This window comes from Bidens hawaiensis, unplaced genomic scaffold (assembly GCF_021521415.1).
Source record: "Bidens hawaiensis isolate Kalapana, Puna unplaced genomic scaffold, B.hawaiensis_p1.1 tig00024225_1, whole genome shotgun sequence".
NCBI lineage: Eukaryota > Viridiplantae > Streptophyta > Magnoliopsida > Asterales > Asteraceae > Bidens > Bidens hawaiensis.
This window is the reverse complement of record NW_027493804.1, coordinates 162574-173552: the sequence shown is the minus strand read 5'-3', so window position 1 is coordinate 173552 and position 10979 is coordinate 162574. Positions and strand designations below refer to the sequence as shown.

The window sequence follows — 10979 nt, the reverse complement described above, 5'->3', positions numbered from 1 at the left end:
TAGGTGGCGCGGGAGTGTGGGCTCAATTTAATCCTAAAGGTTATTTGGGCTTTATAATAACACTAGTTTGTTATTTATTTACTTGGGCTTAAGTGGTATATGGAATGGGCTTAATTAATATTTGGGCTCATGTGGGAATTGACTAGGGCTGTCACTTTTACCCGAAACCCAAAACCCAACCCGAAAAAAACCCGTACCCGAACCCAAACTAACCCGACCCGAAAAACCCGAACCTGAGAAAAACCTAACCCGAACCGAAGTAATTCGGGTTGGTTCTCGGGTTTGATTTATAACTTTCGGGTCAACCCGAAAAGCCCGAATAAACTTTTAGTTTTGAAATTAAATATAATTTTTAATGGACCAGAATATATTGTGTCCTTATTTACAATATTTTCTTTTAATGTTCCCTGATTGTAGGCATTGATTTAGCCTTTTCTTTCTTTTTATCTTTGACCCTTTTATGTATTGAGGGTCTTATTTTCTATGTATAATTACCAGAAAATGAATAATACCAATTGTGTGCCAATAATAGCAAAACTTTTTATGGCATTAGAGCGGTATTGAGATCCTGCTCAAAAACTCTATAAACAAACCATGGCCGGAAACGACGGTGACACCAAGACACCTATCACTAGTTCCGCTGCATTTCAAACATTTATTCCGTCTAAACCGAGAACCGATGATCTTGAAACGATGATGAGTCCTATACTAGGTTTGAACCATGAACAATACCAACAATTTTTACAGTTCTTCGGATGCAAAAGGAAGCAACTGAAGAAGCTGCTCCGTTTGCCAACATGGCAAGCAATGTTGATCGAGAAGGTAAGTGGGTCATCGACTCGGGTGCTACCGAGCATTTTACTTACAATAATTCTCTACTTAAAAACATAACCAAAAGAAATTATGAGTTTCCCGTCACTACATCAAATGGTGCGACGATATTGGTTGAGGGTCGCGGAGATTACACTTTACCAAATGGAATAACCATTAAGAATGTGCTACATGTTCCAGATTTTAAATGCAACTTGTTGTCGGTTAGTAAAATATCAAATGACTTACAATATGCTGTGACATTTTTCCCCACCTTTTGTGTCATGCAAGATTTGAGTTCGGCGGCATTGATTGGAGCGGGTGAGTGCAACAAAGGTCTATACAAGATGAGGATGAATGGAACCGAAAGACAAGCAATGATGACAACCACTAATACGTGGCATAAAAGACTAGGTCACACGTCTATTTCTAAACTTTCTAATGTTGATTTTATTAAGAACGTACCTTTAAACTCAAAGGGCGTTTGCGATACTTGCATCAAAGCAAAGTTTGCTAGACTACCCTTTCCGATTAGTACAACAAAAACTAGTGCATGTTTTGAGTTATTGCATTGTGATGTTTGGGGCCAATACCGAACACCATCTCTTACACAAGCAAGTCACTATCGTGGATGATTTTAGTTGAGCCGTTTGGGTTTTTCTCCTCAAACATAAATATGAAGCTAGCACTCGTTTAATTGACTTCCATAAAATGGTACAAGTGCAATTTGAAAAAAACGTCAAACGAATAAGATGTGATAATGGAGGGGAATTCACATTGAACAATATGCTCGATTTTTATGCTAGAGAGGGAATTTTGTTGGAGACAACATGTCCACATACACCACAACAAAATGGTGTAGTGGAACGAAAGCACCGACATCTTTTGGAGACGGCAAGGGCTTTAAAATTTGGTGCCAATCTTCCCACTAAATTTGGGGGGGGGGGGGGAGTGTGTTTTAACGCAACCCATATCATAAATCGGCTCCCGTCCGATGTGATAGATGGCAAAACACCTTATGAGTTGTTAAATAACAAGAGGCCCAATTATAAATACTTAAAGGTGTTTGGATGTCTTGCATATTATCGAAATACGGAAACAAAAGGAGATAATTTTGAAATGATGGGGAGGCCTGGCATGTTCATGGGTTATCCACCAGGCACAAAAGGTTACAAAATCTACGACTTACAACACAAGAAAATAGGTATCACTAGAGATGTGAAGTTTGTGGAATATATTTTTTCTTACACCAACTATGAGATCCCAAAGAATGAGGAAGAAATTTTTATTTGGCCAAGAACTTGTGAGAATGACCTTAATGTTATATCTCCACAATCTTTTGAAACTGGACAAATAAATGGATTACCAGATAATTGTGAATCTTTCGAAATTAACAAAAAACATGAGCAGAATGTTGTTGATGGATTTCCTTGCAAGATGAGCCCACATTTAAAGACACATCTGGGCCACAATCAGTTTGTCTTGAAAATATTGATGGTCCACAAAATGAAGCCCAAATAGGTGAAGAGCCCTCCTCACATGGCCCAATGGCAGAAGAACTTGGAGACATACCAAACCAATCTGAACGGCCTAAGAGAAACAAAAGTAAACCAGCCTACCTAAAAGATTATGACGTGAAGCTTCCCCCATCTTTAGACTTTGAGCGTTCATCCACTATCCCCGATCAAGAACCCTCAACGGTATACCCTTTAGCACATTTTGTTTCTTATGATAAATTTACTAACTCTCATAAAGCTTTTTTGGCGGCAATTACTTCCAATAATTAGCCCAAATATTTCGGCCAAGCAGTTCACAACCCTAAGTGGGTTGAAGCCATGAAAACTGAAATTCGAGCTCTTGAACAAAACGAGACTTGGACGTTGGAAGAATTACCTAAAGGGAAGCGTGCCATTGATTCAAAGTGGGTGTATAAAATAAAGTATAAACCAAGTGGAGGAATAGAACGATACAAAGCACGCCTCGTTGCGAAGGGGTTCACTCAAATGGAAGGTGTTGATTATCATGACACCTTTGCACCTGTTGCAAAGTTGGTTACTGTTCGAAGCCTCTTAGCCATTACTGTAAAAAGGAATGGCATGTTCATCAAATCGATGTGAACAATGCTTTTCTACATGGTGACTTGCATGAAGATATTTACATGAAGATACCTCAAGGGTTTGGAAAACAAAATGACAACCGTGTTTGCAAGCTCAAGAAATCTCTATACGGCCTTAAACAAGCATCGAGAAATTGGTATCAAAAATTTACCGCTTCTTTGCAAAGACTTGGTTTCAAACAATCAAAGGCGGACCACTCACTTTTTATGTTCAAGAAAGAAGGTGTTTTTGCTGCCGCTCTCATTTATGTGGATGATGTGGTCATCACTGGAAATGACATGAACAAAATAAAAGAGACCAAAGACTTTCTTGACAAGGAATTTAGCATTAAAGATCTCGGTCCTTTAAAATTCTTCCTTAGCATTTAAGTTGCTCGAACCAAAGATGGCATGGTTCTTAGCCAAAGAAAATACACGTTGGATATTTTGGAAGACACGGGTATGTTGGTCTGTCGGCCAAGTTTATTTCCCATGGAACAAAATTTAAAGTTGGACAAACGAGAGAGTGAAAGTCGGGTAGACGCTAACCAATATAGAAAACTTGTTGGAAGGCTCCTTTATCTACAAGCAACAAGACCCGACATCACTTATTCTGTCAATGTTTTAAGCCAATTTGTTAGCGACCCTAGAGAAAGTCACCTCAAAGCCGCTAATCGTGTCCTCCGGTACCTTAAAGCAACACCAGGACAAGGTATCCTTCTCACCAAAAATGGGGGAACGAACCTCACAGCCTATTGTGACTCTGATTGGCTTGGATGTCCCATTACAAGAAGGTCAAGAACAGGGTACTTATTGCTTCTAGGGGGAGCTCCTGTATCATGGAAGTCTAAGAAACAAGCAATTGTTTCACGGTCATCTGCAGAAGCTGAGTACCGGGCTATGGCATCCATAGTAAGTGAAATCTTGTGGATACGGTGGTTACTAAGTGAACTAGAGATACCATGTACGGGTCCTACTCAACTATTTTGTGACAACCAAGCCGCAAGACACATTGCTAACAATCCTGTTTTCCATGAAAGAACTAAACATGTAGAAATGGATTGTTGTTTTGTCCGAGAAAGGGTCGAATCAAAGGAAATTCAACCAATGGAAATTAGCACAAAGGCACAAGTTGCGGACGTTTTCACCAAACCGTTAGGGACACAACGCTTTCACAACCTACTCGACAAGTTGGGCATTATCAACCTTCATGCACCAACTTGAGAGGGAGTAATGGACCAGAATATATTGTGTCCTTATTTACAATATTTTCTTTTAATGTTCCCTGATTGTAGGCATTGATTTAGCCTTTCCTTTCTTTTTATCTTTGACCCTTTTATGTATATGAGGGTCTTATTTTCTATGTATAATTACCAGAAAATGAATAATACCAATTGTGTGCCAATAATATCAAAACTTTTTATTTTTAGATATTAATAGGTTTAGTCTTAGTCACTAAAATTATCAGAATCTGAGCCTAATCGACTGTATTCATTCCAACTATTATGGATCGATTGTTTATTGTTAATTTATATTTTCCATTTATTACCAATTGCAACCATAATCAAACAATCAAGTCACGTCTGATTGAAGACGATATGGTTTGAGTTAGTTATTTAGTTTTACTCTTCTTTTGAATTGTTTTTATGACTTTATCAAGTTATAATGGTTTATTATTTGATTATATCCGTTACGAGCAAAGAAGAATTTGTTGTTTTAATTTTAGCATTGAAGTTTTTTTTAAATATTTTTGTTTTTTGTTTCATTTTCTAGGATACTTGAAACTCGGTTATCCCAACCCGAAAAAACCCGAACCAGAATTACCCGAACCCGAAAAACCCGTGAGAGATTTGGGTTGGGTTTTGGGTTAAGATTTAAAACTTTGAAACCCGAAGAACCCGACCCCGAAAAACCCGAAACCCAAAGAACACCCCTAGAATTGACCATATAAAATTATAAATTATTTGTTGTTTTCCTGGCATTAAGATAATCAATACTCTTGATCGCACACATACAATACAGAAGAGAAGCACGATTACTAAAGTTCTCTCTGGTTATTCATCAAATGGAACAACCAAAATTCAATTCCATGTGCGGAAATTCTCTGTGTTATATGATAAATCGTTGTGCGTAACTCACAAATAGATTTCTCTGATAATGATTACACGATTCATAGAATAATCCATGTTACAATTTCCACCAAGATTTTGGAAAACACTTGAACATTTTTTTTAACCTTAAATTCATTCCTAACAAATTCCAATATATTTGAACAACTGATCTTACATTTTTGGCAAACACCCGAAGCATCGCATATCATTTCCCATTTTCCAATTCATCAAAAAAGATTACCACAATCAAAATTAGTCATCTTAAGGAAAGCAGTAGGAGTGTGGCTAGAAAACCATACTTTCCTCAAAAAACTCACCAGCCTTCCTTTGCTTTGTTGCATAAACCCTACACAATATGAAACACTAATAAGACTAAAACTCCTCCATCTCCTTTCTTTCCCATATTTCTCCAAACCCTTTTTAATCCTCGCGAATTCATCATCTTCTTCACTTGGTTTCTTTAAAAACGCCTCCCCGAGGCACCTACCGAGTACCACTGAGTCTTCTATTGCTGCACACCCGCCTTGACTGATGTCAGGCGTCATGGGATGAAGTGCGTCCCCGGCTACACAAACGTTATCTTTCACTGTGTTGCCAAATAATACATTCCATGGTTGTCTAAACTTCAATGGTGAATAGATTATGTTACTTAATGTTGTTCTTTCCACCACATCTTGTGCTTCTTGAGGCAACTTGTTGATACGGCTCAATACGAATTGCTTCATTTTTATTGGGTTTACTTTCCAATCTTCTTCATCTATAACAATCATAGCGTACGGATGTTAAATATTCAAACTCAATACTTTTGGTTATAAACGGTTCGGTTAGTATGTTATAGGAAAATTTAGATCTTAGTTGCCAAAAAATTATTACTAAACTTTTTTTTGCCAACAACACAGTATTTATAAAAAATAAAAAACCGTATTGGTTGTTTAATTCTCGATTTGGTTAATTCAGTTATGTATGCACGTATACCATAATAGAATCATAACAATTAGTTAAAACCAAACCATATGTTTCTTAATAGTTTTAGTTATTAGATTTAAATGGCTTACAAGATGGAACTTCAGACGGGATGAACGTGCAAAACCAATGAAAGGTCAAGTTAGTCGGAATGATACCAAAGCGCACACCGCCTCCAAAGTGAACATGGAACATTGGACCAAAATCCGAGCCATCAGGGAGCTCCACCAAACCCCGGATAGCCGATCTTCCAACACTTACAGGTGCCCCAAGACCCAACCATTTTGCCACCACTGAGATAACTCCATCACACCCTATCAACACCTACATTGATATAACATAATGTTTATTATAAAATATATACCCCAATGGTTTGAGAAACCGGAGCGTACCTTGGTTTTAAGAATGGACCCATTGGCTAGGTGCACTAGCTTAAAGTGGCCGAGTTCATCAATGGCTGCGGCCTTTGAAGAGTACCTAATGGTGCCCGGAGGCAGCTCATTCACTATTGTCTCTAGCAAATCCTTTCTAATAACACATCGGCTTTCGTAACCCTCACTAGAATCAAAATTTAGTTAATTTATTAACTACCACTGCTAAAAAAAATCAGTTCTTTTTACCGGCCGGCACTAGAAAAACCAGTTGCTACTTCTTTCACTAGTGAAGTTTGGAATTTGGATACTATCAAGGGTAAATATGAATGTATATTAAATTATTAATACTGGACTCACAATTTTTCATCTTTATCTAGTGCTTGCTCTGAAGTAAATAGACCAGTATCAAGAGAGGCAATCTTGAATCTGCAATCACAAAAAAAAACAAAAAAATTTCAAATTCTGATTTAAATTGGCAAAAAGCCATATTATTGTAGTATTGTACTATTGTCTTATTCTTTTATTAATTTGGTTTATTGGATTTTAATAATCCCTATTGACGAGTATTGGCCGATAATAATTCCTATTCATTTTATCACTACTAGCGGTCCCAAATTTAAAAAAGCTGGCCCCCAATGGTCCCTTGTTAAAAATGACTTAACGACGTTATATTTTTTTCCGAATTTCAAACTAATGTTTTAGGGATTTTAATCGGAAGGAGGATACGAGTCAATTGATGTAAAACTTAGCTCGAAACGGCGATCCAGACGACTTGATTTTTGTTAATTGTAAGTTCAAACACCCGAATTGAAGCATTGTTTTGTCGTTTTGGAGCACCATTTCGAACGAAGTTTTACATCAATCGACTCGTATTCTCCTTCCAATCAAAAGCCCTAACACATTAGTTTGAAATTCAGAAAAAAATATAACGCCGTTAAGTCATTTTTAACGGGGGACCATTGGGGGCCAACTTTTTTAAATTTGGGACCACCAGCGATGATAAAATGAATAGGGATTATTATCGGCCAATACCAGTCAACAGGGATTATTAAAATCCAATAAACCTATTAATTTAGATGACAACTTTACCCTTTTATTTGTGTGGATTTTTTTCTAAGGGTATTTCCAATTCCTACAACATCCAATGCCCTCCAAGCATTGGTCCATAGTAAAAGCGCAAATCCGGTAATCCGCAAACTTTCAGATGACTCCTAAACCAAACTCTTCAAACCTAACCTTCAAAATCAAAATTAAAACTAGGTTAATCCAAGAAGTAGCAACTGGATTGATGTAATATATGTGGCACTATATTATTTTCTTCAATAGTTTTTTACTTTGTTTTTTTTTTTTTACTTTTTTCGGGGGTAATTACCAAAATAGGCATAATGAATAAAAAGCTTATTAAAATAGACATGAAAATCAGTCTTTACCAAAATAGACATCCAAAACCAACCATTCAGACACAAGCTCGCTGGCTAAGAAGGCTAAGAATTAGCATGTTTATAAACACATCGCGTCTAATCAAATTAAGGGGAGGATTCAAATGAAAACCACCCCTAAACTTAAAAACTATGAAAACTCTTATTGGCCAATCACATTTTTTCTTTTTTTTTTAAAAAAATTTTTGTTGTAAGGGTATTTTAGTAACTAGTCATAAATGTATTTAAGGTAATTTATTTCATTTTAATGAAAATCCCTTATTTATCTCCCTAACCAGTTTCATACTTTGAATTATTCCCAAAAGAATTATATTGAGATTTGTTTTTGGAACCTTCCTCACTGCCCACGCTGAGAAGATTGAATACGAATCAGAAAAAACGGATGACATCGGTTTTTTTTTACAAGAAGAATGCATTGATTTCCTGATGGTAAAAACAGTGAATTTTGAGTTTTGACTTTTGAATATTGAAGCCAACGATTGTTTGCCAGAAGATTGGCTAGCTTACAGGTAACCCTATACAGTTACACCATGTTATTAAAAAGACTTTTTTTAATTTTCTTTTTTTTGCATTTTAGTTATCTTTTAATTATTATTTTTTTTTGGCAGAATGTATTGGTAGTCAAGTTTCAAACATAGGAGAACTGGAGCAGAAATCAGAAAACATGTCCAAACTTATATAAACAAAAGCATTCTTAAATTGTACTTCAATCACAAATGCAAAATTTACACTGAAAGACTTTAAAATATATGCAAGTATCCTAATAAAAGCAGCATGCAACTTTACATACAAATGGTTCTCTTCTTGATGGAATTTTTCTCTGGGCTACTGCTACTTTTGATTATGTTTTGTGATGTATAATGATTTGTTATTTTTTTACATATATTGTTAAAACATGTATCTTACTCATGTAATTTGAGTTAAATTATTCCTTTCAAAAAAAAATTGAGTTAAATTATTTAATGACATATGCGTATCTTAGCTCTTTTTCTCTATCTTTTTTGTTTATTTTGAAATTACATATATGTAGCTTAACCTAAAGATAGGGATACATATATGCACTCAACCAACTAATGCATTGATGCGTACATGTAAGAGTAAAATATTTTTGTATACATTTAAGCATAAGCACAATATACACATATGTAAGTTAAAGTTCTAGGCAAACGTACATATATGTATCCATTAAAAAAAACATACATATGTGTATGTTTAATTATTATAGGGGTTTATTTGGCTTTTACATATATGTTGGTATGGAAAAGTAGCTTTGATTAGAAAATATGCACCGATAAATATTACTTTGTGAGTATATGTAAGATATTGACATACACAGTTAAAGTGCTTGAAAAACTTACATATATGTATCTTCAATTATTATAAGGTATTACTTTGCTTTTATGTATCACAATACACATATACGTATACCTAATATATTGTGTTAGGTGAACTTGCTTAAATCTCCAAGTACACATATGTAACATACTGGCCACATATATCCACAATCCAAGTACATATATGTAACATAATGGCCACATAAATTACATGTCACGTATTTCGTTTATTTTACATAATTATTTCATGTTTATGTTGATGAGTGAGTTAATTAAGGATATTACAACACTTCTTTTTTAAGTCCCGTAAGAATAGACAATTGGATTATAAGAAATGAAAAAGAAACCAAAACTAGGAAAGAGAAGGTGAAGTATATAAGAGAGAGAGGAACGGAAATCAGGAATTTTTTTTTAGTTTAAGAGAAAGGAGAGAGAAACAAAAATTATGGAAAGTTACCAATTGCTTTTGCCTAAATTACCCTTTTGTATTAAAAAAATGTCTTATACAATTCACAATATTTACAATCATGCCACTATTAATATAAACCCTTGATTAAATGTGATTAATATGTTAGTTTTCATGGTTTTCAATTATAATGTGGTTTTCAATAGAACCCTCCCCATCAAATTAATACGCATGCATGTAAAGTGCCGGCTAAATTAGCTTTCACCAAAGATTTAGCCTATGCTTCTAGACACCGGTTAAGGATCAACCTTTGTTTCTAGACGTTAGCTAAGGCTTAGCCTCCACTTTGGACGTGTATTATTTAGATTGATTGTTTTCATGGACCCAATTGTACTTCTAGCCGTCAGCTAAGATTCAGCAGATGCTTTACAAATCAATTTGTCTATTTTGTTAAAGTAGCTCAGTCAACTTGTTTGATTTGATGATTTTCTTTTTCCTTTTTTTTTTTATCTTGTAAAGAAAACTAAAACACCCTATCAATTTCTTAGTAACAGCTAGTACTATGCAAGTAAGCAACTACTTGTACAGGGTACAAGTGTGAATAATAATAATAATAATAATAATACCTGTGAAGGGATAAAGCAGTAGTGAGACCAGCTAAACCAGCACCCACAATAAGTATATCCACATCTTCTTCTTCATGATTCATCTTCACTTCCATATGGGATTGTTTGTGGAAAGATTATGTGCTATGCCATTATCTTATATAGTATTAGAAATTTAGAATACTCATGGTGAAAGTAGAAGATTAGGTAAAAGACAGAGAGAAACAATAATGGTATTAGGTAGTAGATCCGAATTAAATAAGAAGTTTGATTTTCCAAAGAAAGCTAGGAAGAAGGGTATTTTAGTCTAATACTTTAATATCAAAACTCACCTACTTTAATCTCAAAACCCACTTAAATTAATTTCAAAAACCCACTTACATAAAACCCAATTACATCTTCACTCATCTCTTACAACCACCACCACTCCACCACCCACCGCCACCACAACCGTCACCCACCGCCACCACCTCGCCGGAAAAGTCCAAAAAACACTATGAAAAATACAATGGAAAAATACACTATAAAAAAAAACACAATAAAAAACACAATTGTATGACACAATGTAAATAACACAATGGAAAAAACATAATGAAAAATACTATTGTATAACACAATTTTGTAAAACACAATTCGGTAAAACACAATTTGTAAAAAATGCACTAATTTTTTTAAAAAATTTTATATTACAATATGGTACTCATATAAAAGATAAAAAGACACTCATTATTATGGTGAATTTGTTTTTCAATAAAAACGTCGTAAAAAAAAGTTATGGTCGTTTTAAAATGATGGTGGAATTTGGCATGTGCCTTGCATGTGGAGAGAGAAAGTCAACAAAT

At 35.0% G+C, this 10979-nt stretch overlaps 2 pseudogenes; one reads left to right on the top strand and one right to left on the bottom strand.

Annotated features, from left to right (window-relative positions):
• Positions 1 to 3397: 3397 nt before the first annotated feature.
• On the top strand, positions 3398 to 4129 carry LOC143568749 (secreted RxLR effector protein 161 pseudogene; annotated as a pseudogene).
• A 1043-nt stretch (positions 4130 to 5172) lies between these two features.
• Positions 5173 to 10241, bottom strand: LOC143568745 (monooxygenase 2-like; annotated as a pseudogene).
• Between the last annotated feature and the right edge of the window lie 738 nt (positions 10242 to 10979).